The sequence below is a fragment of the Capra hircus genome, chromosome 6 (assembly GCF_001704415.2).
Source record: "Capra hircus breed San Clemente chromosome 6, ASM170441v1, whole genome shotgun sequence".
Lineage (NCBI taxonomy): Eukaryota > Metazoa > Chordata > Mammalia > Artiodactyla > Bovidae > Capra > Capra hircus.
This window is the reverse complement of record NC_030813.1, coordinates 56,547,115-56,570,042: the sequence shown is the minus strand read 5'-3', so window position 1 is coordinate 56,570,042 and position 22,928 is coordinate 56,547,115.

Below are 22,928 nucleotides of genomic sequence, written 5' to 3'. Positions count from 1 at the left end.
CGACCCCATAGACGGCAGCCCACCAGGCTCCCCCATCCCTGGGATTCTCCAGGGAAAAATACTGGAGTGGGTTGCCATTTCCTGCTCCAATGCATGAAAGTAAAAAGTGAAAGTGAAGTCACTGAGTCATGTCCAACTCTCAGCGACCCCATGGACTGCAGCCCACCAGGCTCCTCCATCCATGGGATTTTCCAGGCAAGAGTACTGGAGTGGGGTGCTATTGCCTTCTCCGTAGATGTTGTTACGCTCCTTCAGATCTTGATTTATGTTAAAGGTTCTATTATAGAATTCATATTGTTTATATTACCATCAAATAGAACCCTTCTTTGGTATTCTTATCTTTTCAGTTGCTATATTTATCTCAAAATATTTATATATAAAGAAGGAAAAACTGATAAGTTGAAGGGTTTCAGTTCAATTCAGTCAATCAGTTGTGTCTGACCCTTTCCTACCTCATGGACTGCAGAATGCCAGGCTTCCATGTCAATCACCAGCTCCTGGAGCATGTTCAAACTCACCGTCCGTTGAGTCAGTGATGCCATCCAACCATCCTATCCTCTGTCATTCCCTTCTCCTGCCTCCAATCTTTCCCAGCATCAAGGTCTTTTACAGTGAGCTAGTTCTTTGCATCAGTTGGCCTAAGTATTGGAGTTTCAGCTTCAATATCAGTCCTTCCAGTGAATATTTAGGAGTGATTTCTTTTAGGATGGGCTGGTTGAATCTCCTTGCAGTCCAAGGGACTCTCAAGAGTCTTCTCCAATACCACAATTCAGAAGCATCAGTTCTTCAGCACTCAGCTTTTTTTATAGTCCAACTCTCACATCCATACATGACTACTGGAAAAACCATAACTTTGACTAGATGGGCCTTTGTTGGCAAAGGCCAACATGATGTCTCTGCTTTTTAATATGCTGTCTAGTTTGGTCATAGCTTTTCTTCCAAGGAGCAAGTGTCTTTTAATTTCATGGCTGCAGTCACCATCTTCAGTAATTTTGCAGCCCCCCAAAATAAAATCTGTCACTGTTTCCATTGTTTCCTCATCTGTTTGCAATGAGGTGATGGAATCGGATGCCATGATCTTAGTTTTCTGAATGCTGAGTTTTAAGCCAGCTTTTTCATTCTTCTCTTTCACTTTCATCAAGAGGCTCTTCAGTTCCTCTTCACTTTCTGCCATAAAGGTGTTGTCACCTGCATATCTGAGGTTATTGCTATTTCTCCCAGCAATCATGATTCCAGCTTGTGCTTCATCCAGCATGGCATTTCACATGATGTACTCTGCATATAAGTTAAACAAGCAGGGTGACAATATACAGCCTTGACATACTCCTTTCCCAGTGTGGAACCAGTCTGTTGATCTGTGTCCGGTTCTAACTGTTGCCTCTTGCCCTGCATACAGATTTCTTAGGAGGCTGGGAAGGTGGTATGGTGTTCCCATCTCTTTAAGAATTTTTCACAGTTTGTTGTGATCCACACAGTCAAAGGCTTTGATATAGTCAATAAACAGAAGTAAAATTAGCATGCAAAACCCCATTCTCTGTAGCCTGAAATACTTCTATGTACATAGATAACTATTCAAACACACACACTGCAATCATTATTGCCAAAGCCAAGAAATCAAATGTTTTTGATCTATAAATGCTGGAAATGTTTCAATGTGAGCAAATGAGTAGGGTGGTTCATATAGAAGAAAAAAACATATGATTTGTTTCCTGGAAAACCATTCCTCTGTGTATGTCCCTTTACCAAATGTTGAAGAAAAGAGAAAAAGTTACTGGAAAAAGGGTACACTGCAACTAGAAAAGCTAATCTTCAGACTTAAAATTGGTGGGTGTCTATTCAACCTCCACCAATGGGGATCCCCAGAAACCTTCATCCTGAGATCCACTTTAGACCTATAGCTATGGGAAAGTCATTGCTTCCTACTTCCAATGGCCATGTAGTTTCCTGTTGTAGAGTGATTGGCAATGGAACACACATTTTCTTCTTTGGAAACAGAAAAGTAGCTAAAAGAGGAAAATCAAAACATATGACAAAACAATTGTTAGATTATGAAAGATTCATTCAAAAAGCATTGTGAATAAGACCCCACTAGCTTCTGTGCCCAGCTATGCGAAGCATGAACCATCAGTCCTAGATGCTCCCGGAAGTACTCTGTTCACAAAGTCTCTTCAAGAAAATAATGCATTGATACAACACCCACATCATCAGAAAAAAAATAGTTAAGGCTAAATATGTATTTAGGGAAATACATATTCTTAAATTTAAAAACTATGTTTAAATGTCTAAAGCATACCCTTGGTATTTTCAGTTCCAACCATCTGCTTTCATGTTAGTCTTGTCTTTATAATTCTAAGAACAATGGGACATTGTTTCTTTAACATTTTTTATAAATAAAAGACTCATTTTCCCGAAGTAAAGGTGCTTTAATCAAAATATATGTTGGTACTACTACACTTATAAACTGAAATCTGTGAGCAATTTAAATGCCCTTTCTCCACTTCAAATAATTATTTCCACTAGAAAACTCCTTTGGAAAATCACCCCAACACAAAAGAATGCAGCATGTAATGCCTTTCAGCAGCAGAAACCCAGAAGCTTTGCTTTATAGCAATGGATGGTTTAACAATAGACTTCAACTGCAGCGGAAACACGGAACAGGTTTTGCAGACCCAGAAAGGTACTTTCAGGTAAGAGCTACAATTATACATGAACACAAGTGGCAACCGAGACAGCAGGAGAGAAAAGATGCCAAAAGTAGAGAAAATACATAGGAAAGAATAATGGTATCTGAGACAAAGTTATAAAAGGAAAGCAAACATAACTGAGCATTTTAAAATGTACATCAAGTCTTAAAATGTAAAGATCAGGGTAGTGATTGTTAGAATTCAGCTTTAAATTCACCGTTCTATTAATCTCGAATTTGAAACAAGCTCTGATTTAACTGTTAAAATTTTTCAGTATGCCAAATGTTATATTTTAAAATAAGGACTTCAACATTAGAGATTTGTTTTGATGATTTTCCTAAAGGAAAGGAAGTTTAGCTCAAAGATGAACTGGTACCACTTCTATAAATACAAATCTGTGAGAAAATTTTAAATGTTCTTTCTTCAGCTATGAATGACCAGGAGGCAATCATAAGCATGACCCTGGCAGATGGGAATAGAACACCAGAGAGTCCAACAGCTGAAATTTTAAATTTATTGTCTAGTATGCCCAGAGGTCATGCTTCTCACTGGGCTACTGTCAACCAGTGAGGTGGAAGGTGAGGAGTGGATAGGTATATTAAGCAAATCAGAGTTCTTCTGATGACTCAAAGCCTCCTTTGTATAACAGTTAAGTGTACTTGCCCTAGTCTTCCCTCCGTCTCTCCAAAGTCAAACCAGCATCTTAGGCACATGAGTTTTCCAGCATTTCACAGATGCTTTCCTATTTTCTATTACAAAACCATCTCTCTTGATATACTTTCATTAATCCAATTTTGGTTTCTGACCTAACCTAACATGGAGCTCATATTAGTAAATCAATATATTCTTAGCTTCCTGGTTAGATGGTCTGAAATCCTAGGGAAAAGCCAAGCACTGATATGCTCTAAAAATTCTGGTTTTCAATAATAAAAAGTTTTCTTAATGGCAAATGCGCCCTCCCCAAAATGAAATGAAAGAGATAAAAGCAATCATAATACATTAAGTTAAAGGGGATTTTAAAAGGGCATAACGATTAGTAAAATTATAATCTTAACTGTGTAAAACAGTATGCATGAAATGAGTGTAATGCATTATAGTAGGTATTTTTGCTGTTTACTAATCTTTTCACTATATTCCATGTTTAATTTAATTGGATGTTAATTAGTTTAATTAAAAAACAATTTAAGATTGTATTGGGAAGAAAGATAAAAATATATAAGAAACATATTAATATTAACCAAGTGAAGAGTAGGGTAAAATGAGACAAAAATAAAACAATTGGGGGCTATCTCATAGATCTTTACATGTCTATTTTCTCCAAGAAACAATGAGAACTAGGCTATTGACTGACTCCTGGTGTATATCCTTGGTACACTCTCACCATAGAATTGTTTGTTTGGTTGGAAATCCTCATTTTTCTGCTAGAGGAGGTATAGCCATGACCTTTGTGTGCCAGATTTCTTCAGGAACTCCATCATCATTATTATCATGTGAGTTACTCAGTTAAGCATCCAGAGATTGTTGTCCATTCTTACTGGTGATCTCTGTCCTCTGCCAGTGCATTTGGAGAACCTGACCACCCTTCTGGGTGCCTCTATGCTGCTCTGCTAAGCTCACGCCTATCGAATCCTCTTTCCACATAGATTATTCTTGAAAATACATTAAGCTTTAATAGCATCAAAATGAATGAGATAAACTAGGAAAACCTAATTTTTTCAAGTTTGCATTTCATTTTTCATTTTGCTCTGGACTCCAATTTTCCAACGGAAGAAACATAATTTCTAATTACAGATGACTTTATCACATGCAGTTTAAAAGTTTCTTTCAGGTAAATAACCAGTCCTTGCAAGATTCAAAGTCCTCATCATGTTTGCTTCAGTGAGGGAACTGACCCATCAAGTTCTTATTTCCAAGGTTAAGAGTGGGCATAGGAAGAAATATGCATAAAGTCATGGACTTAGGGAACTGGGTTGCCGTCTGTGTTTCATCTTCCTCTATGGAAGTTCATCCAACATGTCTCTGTGGTTTAGCATCTATTCTCAGTTCCTTTTCTGCTAGAGTGTCCATGGATTATTTAACTCATGGTCTTTTCACTCTCCTTGATAGAAATAAAATATGTGATTGGTTTCACAGAGTTTAGCCATCTCCCTCTCTAGGGGGTGCCATTCCCTTCTCTATGGGATCTTCCCTACCCAAGGAATGAACCCATGTCTCCTGTATCTTCTGCAGTGCAAGTGGATTCTTTACCCCTGAGCCACCAGGGAAGCCCAGATAGACAGAAAGATAGATAGATGAAAGAGAAGCTAGCCCCTTTCCCTGGGGGTTTGCCTCTAAAAAAAAAATCTAGGTCTTTCTTTAATCCCTTGATTTGCAATATACATTCAGGAATTCCAAATGTCTACTTAAAAAAAGAAACAAGTTACCTAGTGCCTTTCTAAAACTACACTGTTCATCTCAATAGGTTCTATAATCTGTAGAGGAAAGGCTTTTAACTTCTCTGTGGTGGTTTAGTGTTTCCCTATGTGGTATATACATTTCTTTGCTCTGTGATCTACAAGGAGGTCACCTTCTCCTTTATAGGGCAACAAGCCACATTGCCTTGCTTTTATTGCAAAAGTGCTGCTGGGGGTGGGAGAGAATAGAACTACATTACTGAAATAGAAAACAAACTGGAAGTTATTCCAATAGCATTTGCTCACATTTGAGTGTCTTTTGCCATTTTAACTTTTTTAGGAAGATAATATCTTCCATATACTCATTTAAAAAAAAAATGTAACTAACCTAAAAGACTTTTACTGTAGCCCCATTTTAGAGATTTTAAAAGTGAGGTGCAGAGAAGTGACATTATTCACATTAAATTTCTTAACTACGAGGTGGTATGTCTGACATTCTAACCCAGTCTCATCTGCGTTCAGGGCCCTCAGTTCTTTGACTTCATGCATGCTAACACCACATGCCTATCGTGCCTTAGATTTCCTCTGTTTCTAAGATATATATATAACCTAATCTTTGAGTTGAGAAGAGGGAGAGGGAGGAGGGAGAGCAATTCAAATTTCAACACTCCTATAATCAACTCATTTCTCCAGGCACATCTCTCAGAGAAGCACGTGCAAATAATCCCAAGGCATTTGCTCAGTATCCTGACAATGACTTTTTCTGGGATGACTTTTTCCGGGATGATTTACTCATTCTCATAACAGTGTAAATCCCTCAGCTCTCACGGAGATCTGTATCTATTTTTTCTATAAAGTCTCTGTGAAGTTATTCAAGCCTTTGTCTTATACAAAGATTTGATTAAATCATCTGTATTAGAAACAGTAATTACTGAACACCGGTCAGTGTAGAAAGGGTGAACGTCCTCATTCTTCCACTTTTCCTTCTTCCTCAAATGGACAGAAATAGAAGGCCACCAATGGTGGGGGGAAGTAGATGGAAAAGGTATTAATAGAAAAATGAAAATAGCAGAACTAAGACATTAACAAAGTTAATTTGAGAGTATTGTATTCAACACTCTGGTTAAAGAGAGGTGAATATGTAAATCTAGTTTCATACGTCTATTTATAGACATAATCTATGGCTTAATAGTAGGTCAGTTTAGTAAATTTTTGTATAGTCTGATCAGGGCCCAGTAAGTACGTCATTATCCTAAACACTCTTTTGTTTCCAAGTTTGAATAGTATTTCTAACCAAGTTTGTTGCATATGCTATTCTAATCAGTTCACAGACCACATTTTTATTTCTTTTCTAAAAGTAATTTATATTTATTAAGCAGAAGCCAGTGTTACATGGGGAGAGAAGATCTGGATTATGCAGTAGAAATGAAACATAATGTTAGGATTTTCACATATCTGTAAGATAAAAGCCTGAACAGATATTCAACTAAATATATTTTTCAAACTTCTGTGTTACTCATTCAGCAGAGTAGGAAGTAGGCAGTTTGATTTCATCTTGAAATGACATTTTTTAAGAATTTTACTCTACTGAAAATGGAAAAAAAAATATTGCTTTCATTTTGTGCAATTTGAATTACCCTAAATCAGTAGTTTGAATCTCTTAACTTGTAACATAGTAAGAAATGACACTTAGCTGATTATTTCTGAAGAGCACAAGTGGACCCATTTGTCCAAAGGACTCCATTGGTACCTTTGCTGCTTCAGCCCAGGGATGGTTTGATTGAGGCCAAGTTCTGACTCTGGAGAAGTTCTCCTCTTAATACTAATATCTTTTCCCTTTCTGAAGCCCGTTTGTTTACTGCAAAACCAAAAATAAATTTTATTTGGCTTTGAGTATTTGATGATTGTGTATTCATACAGATTTGCTTAACTTTCCCTTCCTTTGATCATATTCTGATATTATTATTAATATTTAGAAGAGTTCTTTGTTATAATTTGTGTTATATTTCTTGACTTATGCCAATAGAGGATACAATTTCAAGTTATTCATTTTCAAGCTCCCAGGGCTTGATTCCATGCATGTTTTATATAATCATTTTTTAGGCTACATTGAGGGTATGAAGGAAAATGTAGGGTCCTTGTTGTTGGAGAGAGAACAACTTAATAGCAGAATCAGCATAAAAATGTCTGTCTTTGAGTGGCTGTGGAGAAAAAAGACATAAATCTGTTTTAAACAGGATATCAGATAGCTTACATAATTTCCTGGGAAGCCAGGATTGGGGATTGTGGCACCAGAAACAGTGCCATGAATCACCCTGAAGTCAACTGTTCAAGTAGATGCTACTGTCACCATGGGGGCCAAACACTGACTGTGGCCAGAACCCTGTGAATGGTAGGCTCTATATTCTTCTTTCTTGAAGGTCTTCAACTCCTCCTCTAGATGGGTCTGCCATCACCATCATTGAAATGGTTCTCACACAGAGGTTTCATCTTGATTTTATTATCTTCTGATTCAAAATTCACCGTAGATCCATCTGATTGGCAAAGCATAGGCCACATTTCTACACCTTAGCTGAAAGAAAACCCAGAAATACCACTATCTGACTTCCATGCAGGAATTTACAAAGAAAGGAATTTCCCTAAACAGTAGGAAAGTGTTCAGATATTTTGAGTGGCCAAGAGGAGTCACTGATATTCACTAGATGACACTAAAGCAAATTAAATACAATCGCCAGCTGGGTTCAATCAGTTTAGTCACTCAGTCACGTCCACCTCTTTGTGACCCCATGGATGCAGCACACCAGTCTTCCTTGTCCATCACCACCTCCTGGAGCTTGCTCAAACTCATGTCCATCAAGTCAGTGATGCCATCCCCTTCTCCTCCTGCCTTCAGTCTTTTCCAGCATCAGAGTCTTTCCAGTGAGTCAGTTCTTCACATCAAGTGGCCAAAGTATTGGAGCTTCAACTTCAGCATCAGTCCTTCCAATGAGTATTCAGGACTGATTTCCTTTAGGATGGACTGGTTGGATCTCCTTGCCATCCAATGGACTCTCAAGAGTCTTCTCCAACACCACAGTCCAAATAGTAAAAAATGCAGAATTATATGGTTTTGATTATGTCCTCTAGGGTTTCCATCAGTAGGAGGAGCAAGACACTTAAAAATAGTAATATTAGTTAAGTACTTATCATGTTAGGACTTCCCTGTTGGCTCAGTGATAAAGAATCTGCCTGCCAATGCAGGAGACGTGGGTTAGATCCCTGGATCAAGAAGATATGTCCCCTAGAGAAAGAAATGTCAACCCACTCAAGTATTCTTGCCTGTAAAATCCCATGAGCAGAGATGCCTGATGGACTATAGCCCATGGGGTCACAAAGAATTGGACATGACTTAGTGACTAAACAACTTACTATGTTCCAGGTAGTTTCTGGGAATTATTGTACTCAATCTTTATCATGAGCCTTAGAGATGATACTATTATCACCCTTGTAGGTTAAATAATAGCTTCCTAAAGATAGTCCATTTTAATCACTAAAACCTGTTAATATGTTACCTCACATGTGAAAAAAGAACATTGTTAATGTGGTTAAACTAATGATCTTAAAATGACTCAGGAATGTGCATTAGATACTGAAGGATTCTGTGATTATATTGTCATAATTATTAACTGTTTGAGCCTGCTCTTTTGTGAAGAAAGAAGGCAAGGTTTGTTGTTCAGTCACTCAGTCATGTCCCACTCTGCAACCCCATGGACTGCAGCACACCAGGCTTCCCTGTCCTTCACTATCACCCAGAGTTTGCCCAAACTCATGTCCAGTGAATTGGTGATGCCATCCAACCATATCATCCTCTGTCATCCCCTTCTCCTCCTGCCTTCAATTTTTTCTAGCATCAGGGTCTTTTCCGATGATTTGGTTCTTTGCATCAGGTGGCCAAAGTATTGAGGCTTCAGCTTCAGCATGAGTCCTTCCAATGAATATTCAGGACTGATTTCCTTTAGGATTGACTGCTTTGATCTTCTTGCTGTCCAAGTGACTCTCAAGAGGCATCTCCAGCACCATGGTTCAAAGGCATCAATTCTTTGACACTTAGCCTTTCTTATTATCCAACTCTCACAGCTGCGCATGATTAACGGAAAAACCATAGCTTCCACTGTATGAACATTTGTTGGCAAAGTAATGTCTCTGCTTTTTAATATGTTTTCTAGGTTTGTCATAGCTTTTCTTCCAAGGAGTAAGTGTCTTTTAATTTTCTGTCTGCAGTTATATCCTCAGTTATATTGGAGGCCTGGAAGATTTCAGTTTTTCTATAATAAGAGGCAGGGGACATGGGTGGACATTTGTACCTTCAGGGCTTGGGGGAGTGGGGCAACAAGGTTCTGCTATGTTCATCTCCATTAAAATTATTTGACCACTGCTAATTTAGAAGAATGGTCCTCAGCCCTGGATATATACTAAATTACCTTTGATGCTTTAAAGAAAAACAAATTTGGTCCTCAAATCAGACAAGTTAAATCAGAATCTCTTTTATTAGGACATAGACACACATATCTCATTTAAAATTTTTTATTATTTATTTTTTGGCCCTGCCTTGAAGGATCTTTGCTTCCAGATTAGGGATCAAATCTGTGACCCCTGCATTGGGAGAGAAGAGTCTTAACCACTGGACTGCCAGGGAAATCGCCACACTTTATTCTTTCAATAATTTAATTTATTTTAATTGGAGGAGAATTACTTTATATTATTGTAGTGGTTTTTGCCATACATTGACATGAGCCAGCCATGGGTGTACATGTGTCCCCCATCCTGAATACCCTCCCTCCTCCCTCCGCATCCTGTCTCTCAGGGTCATCCCAGTGCACCGGCCCTGAGCACCCTGTCTCATACATCAAACCTGGACTGGCGATCTATTTCACATATGGTAATATACATGTTTCAATGCTATTCTCTCAAATCATCCCACCCTTGTCTTCTCCCACAGAGTTCAAAAGTCTATTCTTTACATCTGTGTCTCTTTTGCTGTCTCACATATAGGGTCATCATTACCATCTTCCTAAATTCCATATATATGCATTAATATACTGTATTGGTATATTTACTTTATACTTTCAATGTGTTGGTGTTTTTCTTTCTGACTTACTTCACTCTGTGTAATAAGCTTCAGTTTCATCCACCTCATTAGAGTTGATTCAAATGGATTCTTTTTAAGAGCTGAGTAATATTCCATTGTGTATATGTACCAAAGCTTTCTTATCCATTCATCTGCTGATGGACATCTAGGTTGCTTCCGTGTCCTGGCTATTGTAAATAGTGCTGCAATGAACATTGGGGTACACATGTCTCTTTCACTTCTTGTTTCTTCAGTGTGTATGCCCGTGGGATTGTTGGGTCATATGACAGTTCTATTTCCAGTTTTTTTTAGGAATCTCCACACTGTTCTCCATAGTGGCTGTACTAGTTTGCATTCCCACCAATAGTGTAAGAGGGTTCCCTTTTCTCTGCACCCTCTCCAGCATTTATTGCTTGTAGACTTCTTGACAGCAGCCATTCTGACCTGGGTGAGATGGTACCTCATTGTGGTTTTGATTTGCATTTCTCTCATAATGAGTGATGTTGAGCATCTTTTCATGTGTTTGTAAGCCATCTTTGTGTCTTTGGTGAAACGTCTGTTTAGTTCTTTGGCCCTTTTTTTTTTTTTTAATTTTAAAATCTTGGGTCATTTATTTTTCTGGAATTGAGCTGCATCAGCTGCTTGTATATTTTTGAGATTAATTCTTTGTCAGTTGCTTCATGTGCTATTATTTTCTCCCATTCTGAATGCTGTCTTTTCACCTTGCTTATAGTTTCCTTCTTTGTGCAAAAGCTTTTAAGTTTAATTAGGTCCCTTTTCTTTTTTTTTTTTTACTGTGTGAAATGTATGACTTCTTTTTTTTTTTAATTTTTTTGGTTTTTTAATTTTAAAATCTTTAATTCTTACATGCGTTCCCAAACATGAACCCCCCTCCCACCTCCCTCCCCATAACATCTCTCTGGGTTATCCCCATGCACCAGCCCCAAGCATGCTGTATCCTGCGTCAGACATAGACTGGCGATTTAATTCTTAGTCTCATTTTTTAATTTTTTCTTTTATTTCCATTACTCTGGGAGGTGGGTCATAGAGGATCCTGCTGTGATTTATGTCAAAGAGTGTTTTACCTATGCTTTCCTCTAGGAGTTTTATAGTTTCTGGTCTTACATTTAGATCTTTAATCCATTTTGAGCTTATTTTTGTGTATGGTGCTAGAAAGTGTTCTAGTTTCATTCTTTTACAAGTGGTTGACCAGTTTTCCCAGCACACTCAAAGAGATTGTCTTTTCTCCATTGTATATTCTTGCCTCCTTTGTCAAAGATAAGGTGTCCATAGGTGCATGAATTTATCTCTGGGCTTTCTATTTTGTTCCATTAATCTATTTTTCTGTCTTTGTGCTAGTACCATACTGTCTTGATGACTGTAGCTTTGCAGTAGATCCTGAAGTCAGGCAGGTTGATTCCTGCAGTTCCATTCTTCTTTCTCAAGATTGCTTTGGCTATTTGAGGTTTTTTGTATTTCCATATAAACTGTGAAATTATTTGTTCTAGTTCTCTGAAAAATACCATTGGTAGCCTGATAAGGATTGCACTGAATCTATAGATTGCTTTGGGTAGTATATTCATTTTTACTGTATTGATTCTTCTGATTCTTAATGGTATATTTCTTCATCTATTTGAGACAGATATATCTTTTTAAAAAATCCTTAGGCAATTTTAATTTCAAGCAGAGTTGAGAATCACTGGTTTGGTAATGTCATTATTATTATGGCTTTGCTGTATGCATGCCTCATGTGCATTTGACCATCTTTAACAAAGTTAAGAAATTGAATCTGATCTTAGCAAGTCATTTAAAAATGATTCTCAATGATTTGAAGGAGAAAAAGGAAGAAAATTATAAAGGCCTGGATGACAGCTGCCATCCTAAAAGCTCTCATCAATTATACTGATTTTTTTACATGAACAACATTCATGTATAATGAATTCTAATGTTTTCAATATTTTCCTAAATATAAGAATTTCTTTCTTCTTTTAATATTAAGACTTTGACTATGAATTTTTATCTAAATGAATTCTATATATAGAAGTCACATATATCATTAGATCTATTTGTCTATAAGGCTTACTAGTTATGCTGTCCAAATCTTTTATATAATCATTGATTTTTTTAATCATTGATTTTTAAAAATCTACTGGATTTATTAATTGCTGATTTCCAGGAGAAATATGAACAACCTCAGATATACAGATGATACCACTCTACTGGCAGAAAGTGAAGAGGAACTAAATAGCCTCTTGATGAGTGTAAAAAAGAGTGAAAAGTCTGGCTTAAAACTCAACATCCAACAACACATTAAAAAGATCATACACCATGACCAAGTGGGCTTTATCCCAGGGATGCAAGGATTCTTCAATATCCGCAAATCAATCAATGTAATTCACCACATTAACAAATTGAAAAATAAAAACCATATGATTATCTCAATAGATGCAGAGAAGGCCTTTGACAAAATTCAACATCCATTTATGATAAAAACTCTCCAGAAAGCAGGAATAGAAGGAACATACCTCAACATAATAAAAGCTATATATGACAAACCCACAGCAAACATTATCCTCAATGGTGAAAAATTGAAAGCATTTCCCCTAAAGTCAGGAACAAGACAAGGGTGTCCACTTTCACCGCTACTATTCAACATAGTTCTGGAAGTTTTGGCCACAGCAATCAGAGCAGAAAAAGAAATCAAAGGAATCCAAATTAGAAAAGAAGAAGTAAAACTCTCACTGTTTGCAGATGACATGATCCTCTACATGGAAAACCCTAAAGACTCCACCAGAAAATTACTAGAGCTAATCAATGAATATAGTAAAGTTGCAGGATATAAAATCAACACACAGAAATCCCTTGCATTCCTATACACGAATAATGAGAAAGTAGAAAAAGAAATTAAGGAAACAATTCCATTCACCATTGCAACGAAAAGAATAAAATACTTAGGAATATATCTACCTAAAGAAACTAAAGACCTATATATAGAAAACTATAAAACACTGATGAAAGAAATCAAAGAGGACACTAATAGATGGAGAAATATACCATGTTCATGGATCGGAAGAATCAATATAGTGAAAATGAGGATACTACCCAAAGCAATTTACAAATTCAATGCAATCCCTATCAAGCTACCAGCCACATTTTTCACAGAATTAGAACAAATAATTTCAAGATTTGTATGGAAATACAAAAAACCTCGAATAGCCAAAGCAATCTTGAGAAAGAAGAATGGAACTGGAGGAATCAACTTGCCTGACTTCAGGCTCTACTACAAAGCCACAGTCATCAAGACAGTATGGTACTGGCACAAAGACAGACATATAGATCAATGGAACAAAATAGAAAGCCCAGAGATAAATCCACACACATATGGACACCTTATCTTTGACAAAGGAGGCAAGAATATACAATGGAGTAAAGACAATCTCTTTAACAAGTGGTGCTGGGAAAACTGGTCAACCACTTGTAAAAGAATGAAACTAGATCACTTTCTATCACCGTACACAAAAATAAACTCAAAATGGATTAAAGATCTAAATGTAAGATCAGAAACTATAAAACTCCTAGAGGAGAACATAGGCAAAACACTCTCAGACATAAATCACAGCAGGATCCTCTATGATCCACCTCCCAGAATTCTGGAAATAAAAGCAAAAATAAACAAATGGGATCTAATTAAAATTAAAAGCTTCTGTACAACAAAGGAAAATATAAGCAAGGTGAAAAGACAGCCTTCTGAATGGGAGAAAATAATAGCAACTGAAACAACTGACAAACAACTAATCTCAAAAATATACAAGCAACTTATGCAGCTCAATTCCAGAAAAATAAACCACCCAATCAAAAAATGGGCCAAAGAACTAAGTAGACATTTCTCCAAAGAAGACATACGGATGGCTAACAAACACATGAAAAGATGCTCAACATCACTCATTATTAGAGAAATGCAAATCAAAACCACAATGAGGTACCACTTCACACCAGTCAGAATGGCTGCGATCCAAAAATCTGCAAGCAATAAATGCTGGAGAGGGTGTGGAGAAAAGGGAACCCTCCTACACTGTTGGTGGGAATGCAAACTAGTACAGCCACTATGGAGAACAGTGTGGAGATTCCTTAAAAAAATTGCAAATAGAACTACCTTATGACCCAGCAATCCCACTTCTGGGCATACACACCGAGGAAACCAGAATTGAAAGAGACACATGTACCCCAATGTTCATCGCAGCACTGTTTACAATAGCTAGGACATGGAAACAACCTAGATGTCCATCAGCAGATGAATGGATAAGAAAGCAGTGGTACATATACACAATGGAGTATTACTCAGCCGTTAAAAAGAATTCATTTGAATCAGTTCTGATGAGATGGGTGAAACTGGAGCCAATTATACAGAGTGAAGTAAGCCAGAAAGAAAAACACCAATACAGTATACTAACACATATATATGGAATTTAGAACGATGGCAATGATGACCCTGTATGCAAGACAGGAAAAAAGACACAGATGTGTATACCAGACTTTTGGACTCAGAGGGAGAGGGAGAGGGTGGGATGATTTGGGAGAATGGGAATTATAACATGTATACTGTCATGTAAGAATTGAATCGCCAGTCCATGTCTGACATAGGGTGCAGCTTGCTTGGGGCTGGTGCATGGGGATGACCCAGAGAGATGTTGTGGGGAGGGAGGTGGGAGGGGGGTTCATGTTTGGGAATGCATGTAAGAATTAAAGATTTTAAAATTTAAAAAAAATAAAAAATTAAAAAAACAACAACAACAAAAAAAAACTCAACATTCAAAAAAATAAAAGCATGGCATCCTGTCCCATCACTTTATGGCAAATGGAAGGGGAAAAAGTGGAGACAGTGATAGGTTTTATTTTCTTGGGCTCCAAAATCACTGCAGATGATGACTGCACCCATGAAATTAAAAGATGCTGGCTCCTTGGAAGAAAAGCTATGACAAACATAGACAGCATATTAAAAATCAGAGAGATCACTTTGCTGACAAAGATCCATATAGTCAAAGCTATGGTTTTTCCAGTACTCATGTATGGATATGAGAGTTGGACCATAAAGAAGACTGAGTGCTGAAGAATTGGCGCTTTTGAATTGTGATGCTGGAGAAGACTCTTGAGAGTCCCTTGGATAGCAAGAAGATCGAACCTGTCAATCCTAAAGGAAATCAACCCTGAATAGTCATTGGAAGGACTGGTGCTGAAACTGAACCTTAATACTTTGGCCACTTGATGCGAAGAGCCAACTCATTGGAAATGACCCTGATGCTGGGAGAGAATGAAGGCAGGAGGAAAAGGGGGTGACAGAGGATGAGATGGTTGGAGGACATCAATGACTCAATGGGCATGAATTTGGGAAAATTCCAGGAGTTGTTGATGGACAGGGAAGCCTGGCATGCTACAGTCTATGGGGTCGCAAATAGTGGAACACAACTTAGTGACTGAGCAAGAACAACGACAGTCTGTTAAAATCACCTTTTATAATAGTGAATTGCCACTTTTATTTACACATTTTGAGGCTATATTATAATATAAGTGCAAATTAACAATTATCTTATCATCTTGGTAAGCAGGACTATATAGCTTTATGTAGTTGACCCTCTGTTTTTAGCAATGCTTTTGTGCCTAGAGTCTAGTTTTGAATAATACTAGCATAGCAGTATCAGCTTTCTTTTGGTTATTGTTTTCTTGGTATAATTTTCTGCTCTTTGAGTTTCCACCTATCTAAGACTTCATGGTTTATGTTTATCTCATTTAAACCAATTCCTGGAATAATTTTCCAACCTAACAATAATTGCATTATAATTGAATGTTTCTATGGGTTTCCTATTCATAGCATATTTTCTACTGTTTTCTCTCTTCCCCTCACATTTCTTGTTCAGACCATTTTCTTTTTTTTGTGTTTAAATTTTCTGGGCATTTCCCTCTTTCACAAGCCCACTGTACCCATGGGAACAACCATGACAATCTGATGTGATCATCATAGCCAGTCACAGTTGACTGACCATGACCCAGGATAAGCCAGTAACAGCAGAGACTGAGAAGTGTCATAGGTGAATCATATGAACGGGTGTTCTCCAGGGTAAGCCCCGTGAAGTACTGGTACTAATGCCACAGTTCCATAGATCCTGCCTTCTCTCAGATTTATTTTTTAGCTCCTTTCTAGAATTAAGAAGAAACTCTTGTAACTGTCTAACTAATTTCATTTTAATTTAAACTGGCTAAAGTCAATATCTGCTACTTAAAAACAATGTAAGCTTAGTACAGTAAACATACTTTTTTATTTTTAACTCACTAGTACAGTCTGTATGGGAATTGGCCATTAAATTCCAAAGTTAAAAGTACTTGAGATAAAAAATATTGGCCTCTGACAGGTATGTTCTATAATGGGTGAATAAACAAATATAAAGAAGCCTACTAAGTATCAGTTGAGTTCAGTCGCTCAGTTGTGTCCGACTCTTTGCGACCCCATGAATCGCAGCACGCCAGGCCTCCCTGTCCATCACTAACACCCAAAGTTCACTCAGACTCATATCCATCGAGTCAGTGATGCCATCCAGCCATCTCATCCTCTGTCATCCCCTTCTCTTCCTGCCCCCAATCCCTCTCAGCATCAGAGTCTTTTCCAATGAGTCAACGTAGAAGAAATAAGAAGAGAAGATATAAAAAAAAAAAAAAAAAAAACAACAACTTTACATCTTTGATTCTTCTGAGTTCCTGGATATTTCTGGAATACTTTTCATTTTTTCTCCTATCTCTAATTGGTAAGTGCTATGTTAATTTAAATTAGTTTCCTTTTAAGGACAGTTGACATATTTTGAGGAGAATGAGGTAAAAATAAAATGCTTTTCTATGTTATATTTCTCTTTTAATCTTTATAATACCCATTCTGGAGTTATTACTCCTATTCACATCTGGTGACAATGTGACTCAATGGTATTAAACCATTTGCCCAAAGTTATCTTTTTATTAAGTGGCTGATTCAGAATTTAAATTCTAGTTCTGATTCTGAAGATTTTTCCATGATTCTAGGATACCTCGTGAAAATAATTGCTGTCAGTTTCAAAGCAAGAGCCTTATAAAGTTAAACTCTCCAGTCCATTCCTTGTCAAAAATCTTTTAAACTAAAATCAGAGTTCTTTATGAATTGCTCTGGATTAGAAGTCCCTCAGTGATCTGATCCACAGGAAAATTTCAGTCCTGTATAACTACACTTTAGTTATTTCCCAATTATTCCCTACTCTTGATTGTCCATGTGAGAGAATTTCCTTTGGAGTAATACCCTCTGTTGACTAAAAAAAAAAAAGATGCACAACATGAGAGCTATAAATTCAGTTTTATTTGAAGCTTACTGAGGAGCATACTTCCCTGGTAACATAGCCCGGAAGACAACCTCTCAGATAGCTCCAAGGAACTGTTCCAAAAAGGTAGGATCACTAATTGAGACACTACTGAAACAGACACATAAATAAAAGGGGGAGAAAAAAATGAATTCATATGTGGTAGACAAGGTACATAAGAGGCAAATGCATAGGGTAGTGGAGAGGGGAGGAGGGGGGAGGGCAGGTGATAGGACTGAAGAATTATCAACATATTGGTGATCCTGTAAATCAGTGAAATCATGAGAATGGCTGAAATTACCTGAGAATATGGTATTGAGGGTGTAGAGAAGGTGGCCAAAGAAGTAAACATAATATGAACACTTAAAGATGAAGAGCCCATAAAGGAGAATAGATTACTTGGTTCATGAGTGAAAAGAAAATATGATAACCAGCTGAGCATTTTAAGACGGGAATACAAAACTATAAAAAGACAAAATAAGTTAAAGGCTAAAAATTAGCCACTGGAATGGCAACCCACTCCAGTACTCTTGCCTGGAAAATCCCAGGGATGGAGCCCAGTAGTCTCTAAACCGTGGGGTCGCGAAGAGTCGGACATGACTGAGCAACTTCACTTTCACTTAGCCATTAGATCACTAGAAACCTTAACAAGAATAATTAAATAGAGGGCTGGGTTGACAGGTAAATGGGAAATATGAATTTTGCTCATAGATTACTCTTCTGAAATGTGGAGATAAAGAAAATGATCAAAATATGGTGGTAGAAAATTAATCAAATTGAAAGAAGTTGTAAATAGAAAATGAGGAAAGGAAAAAATATATCACTGATTAGCAATGTACTAGCTAGACATAGGAGGCCATGAGATCACAGTCAAGCTTGTAGGGAAAGCCCTGTATAAGAGGAGGGATTAACCCATCTGGTAGAATGGACAGAATGACATAAGCATAGTGCATTAGATTGCTAAGGGTGCCATACCAAAATGCTACATACTGTGTGGCTCAAATGAAATTTATTTCCTCACAATTCTGGAAGTTAGAAGTCTGAGATCAAGGTGTAGACAGGGTCAGTCTCTTCTTAAACCTCTCTCCTTGACTTATGAAATACCATCTTCTCCCAATATCCTCACATGGTCTTCCCTCTGTACACATGTATTTCCAAAGTTCTTCTCCTTATAAGGATACTAGAAATGATCTCATTTTAGCTAAATTACTTCCTAAGACCCTATCTCCAAACACAGTCACATTCTGTGGTATTAATACTAAGGATTAGGAATTCAACACATGAACTTTTGGGGGACACAATTCAGCCCACAATATATGGGTGCATATATTTAATAATTAAAGGAGAAAAAAGTCAGAATATCTAGCCAAGCTTTTAACACACATTTTATTACATATGCTTCTAAAGTGTAGGCTTATTGATAAGAATCATATAAGCAGAACTGTGGAAAGTGGCTTATTAGTTAGTTTGGATGGCTTTAACAAAGTACCGTAGACTGGTATTTATTTCTCACAGTTCTGGAGGCTGGAGTCCAAAATCAGAATGCCAGCATGGTCAGGGTGGGTTCTGGTGAGACTTATCTTCCTGATTTGAATCTTCTTCTTGTGTCCACACATGGTAGAGCATGGAAGAGATTCTGTCTCTTGCTCTTTAACTAAAGGCACTAGTACATTAATGAGAGCTCCACCCTCATGACCTAATTCCTTTTGAAAGAGCTCACCTCTATGTATCATCACCTTGGAAATTAGGATTTTAGGATACGGATTTGGTGGTTGGGGAGACACAAGCATTCAGTCCAGAATATAGGTACTACAAAAGAATATTCAATATGAAGTGTTAGCATTTATAGGACTGCTGAAACCTCTGTTCTATTTTAAACCATATTTTCAAATCTACTTTCTGACATGTAGATCAGTTGTCATTGAGGTGGTGTTTTATGGAACATGGTGTTGAATCACTGACAAATTACTTTTTAATTGTAAGATGAAATGCTGAAATATTCTGCTACATTTGAAGAACTGTCTCTTCCACTTACATCGTCTTAAGAAAAAACTAACAGCCATCATCATAAATTAAAAGAAAGAAAAACTAGCAGTTAAGAAAAAGAATGTATATTTGATCCTCTATATGTCTCTAGGGATTGGGAAATTTAATATAATTAGAAGGCAGATAATTTTAAAGGAGTGCTAATGCATAATTGTATCAAGAATAAGTCTATGCACACAATTGTGGAGGGTAGTGTTTTACAAAAAAGATTGAGTTGATCAAGTAAATAAATTTTACAGTATTTGATTTTTATACTATTATTTATATTAAATGTTTCAAATGAAATGTTTCTTTGTTGTCACAGATCTCTAAAAATTGTGTAAACTTGGTTCTAAAATTCATTTTATTTAAGTCATTTAAGCCACTAACTTAAGCTCTTCTAAGAAATTCCTAGAAGAAATCCTGTGCACTGTAAATATTTGGGGTAGAAAAGGAGCAATTAAAAATTTTTAGTAATCAAAGCAAAATTGAAATCATTTATAATAATTACAAGGTACTAAACTTTTTTATCTTTTAAAATCAACTATATATTTCTTGATTGATTTATATTTCTTAAATCCACTAGAACTTTCACTCCATGAAGACAGAGATTTTATCTATTTTACTGCTAATTCTGATTGTTAGAACAGTTCTTGGCACCCAATAATCATTAATTATTCAACAAATATTAGTTACATGGATGTTCTCAAAGCAAATGGAGCTACTGGGCATTAGCTTAGAATGAATATGTATATGTTGTGCTGTGCTTTGTCGTTCAGTCATGTCCAGCTCTTTGTGACCCTGTGGACTGTAGCCCTCCAGGCTCCTCTGTCCATGGGCTCTCCAGGCAAGAATACTGGAGTGGGTTGCCAAGCCCTCCTCCAGGGGATCTTCCTGATCCGTGGATGGAACTCTGAGTCTCTTACACCTTCTGCATTGGCAGGCAGGTTCTTTATCACTAGAGAACCTGGGAAGCCCATATGTTGGCTCACACGGTCAGAATTCTCCTGCAATATAGGAGACTGGGTTTGATCCCTGGGTGAGGAAAAATCCCTTGGAGAAGGGAATGGCTACACACTGCAGTATCCTTGCCTGGAGAATCCCATGGACAGAGGAGTGTGACAGGCTACAGTCCATGGGTCACAATGAGTCAGATATGACTGAACACACACACACACACAAACACACACGGGGTGTAGTAGTGACTTGGAATTATCATCAACATGTAATCATTAATTTATTCTGAAAGCAGTCATGTCTTAGTGCTGGGATATAGGAGAGTTTCTTCCTATATCCAATGGTACCAGGTTGCATTTTTTCATCTTTAATAATTGAGATTTTGTCTGCCTATTTGTTTTATCCCTTTCTAGATTATTAGATATCAATCAGCATTCCTGAATTAAATAATAGGTATATATTTGGAGAACAAAGATGATCAGATTCAGTTTTCTATGCTTTTGTTTAGAAAAATAGTTTGGTATTTTCTCTTTGTTTTGTATCTTTTCCCAAAGACACAAAGGTGTTTTTTCCTTATAAATTTGTAGATTTTATGCATTTGAAAAAATGAGGGACAGAAAAAACCTTTTTTTCCCTAATATTTCTACAAACAAATGAAGCTATTTTAAAGCATTTGAATATGATTAGCATAAAAAGGAGTTGGATTTACAATGCTGGTTCTCTTTATGAATTCACACATTATCCTTTTTTTGTTCAAATGCATTTTATGCAAAAAGTAATAACTGGACATAAAACTACTGAGAAAATGTCTTCTCAACCCATAAAAGGCTTATTTCTTTATTGACAAGTGTTTTAATTTGGTACAATTCTATTCACAAAAATGAAAATCCATGCATGAAATTATAGTGATGAATTGGGTAATTTTAAAACATCAACTCATTTTAACATATTTTAAACACCAGTGAATGCTGCCTAATTCAGTCACAGTGTAACATCTCCTTCCTCATAGGCTTATTCCAGAAAATTTATGCTTAAGAGATCACAAACATATACTATGATCAGGATAACACTAAGGTATTAATTATGCCTCAATGAAAAGAAATTGCCAATAAAATGAAATTATTGGACTGAAAAAAATAAGTAGCCCTTTTTTCTAAAAAATTTAAAAACAAATAAAAAATTTAAAAACAAATTTTTGTGCAAAACATGCAATGTCAAATTCAAACTTTAAAATATTTAAAATCAATTTTAGTGTTTGAGTCTTTTATTTTGCAAGAGATTCACTGTTTTTAAAAATTAATCAAATTGCCTTCATAATGGAGTTAAAAAGCTGTGAATTTGTTTCTTATTTGTTTCTTTATATTTCATCAATGTAACTTTGGGTCTCCAGAAGGCAAGTGATTTTATTTTATTTTTTTTTTTTAGCAGAATATGATTTTAACTTAGACAATTTAGAATATCTATTCCAAATTGAACAATTAATAGCTTATGAGGGAAAAGTACTTCTGTGTAACTATATACTGTACCTTGAATTGTTTGTTGTTGTTTTTCAGTTGCTCTGTCATATCCAACTCTTTGCAACTTCATGAATTTCAGCATTCCAGGCTTCCCTGTCTTTCACTATCTCCCAGAGTTTGCTCAGACTCATGTTCATTGAGTTGATGATGCCATCCAACCATCTTCTGATCCTCTGTCCTCTGCCCCCTTCTCCTCCTGCCTTCTATATTTCCCAGCATTACGGTATTTTTCAATGAATCGGCATCTCACGTCAGATGCCCAAAATACTGGAGCTCCAGAATTACTTTACTAGTATACAATTTTACATGTAAAGAAAGTGAAAAACAGGTGCAGTAAAAGGAAAATTGCCCTTAATTACACAGTTTTAAAGTGATAGACCCTTTATTCTAACAAAGGCTATCTGATTCCAGAGATCATGTGTGAACTACCACATTACTGAATATAATCTGGCAACACAATTGGCGCAAGAAGTGGGCTAAGCATATGTCACCATAAATGTCTATTAAGACATCCTTTATCTCTCAAGAAACTGAGAATCTAAACCTCAGACTCATGTAATACTTCATGTTAATCTGTAATGACCTTGAGTGTGACTTGTTCAGTTGTGTCCAACTCTTTGCAACGCCATGGACTGTATGTAGCCCACCAGGCTCCTCTGTCCTTGGGGATTCTCCAGGCAAGAATACAGGAGTGGGTTGCCATGCCCTCCTTCTGTGGATCTTCCCAACCCAGGGATCGAAACCAGGTCTCCTACATTGTCAGTAAATTCTTTACCCTCTGAACCACAAGGGAAGCCCCTATAATGACCATAGCAATCTCTAATAATTGTGCATTTCAGTTAGTTCTGGATTAATATCCTCATTTTACAAATGAA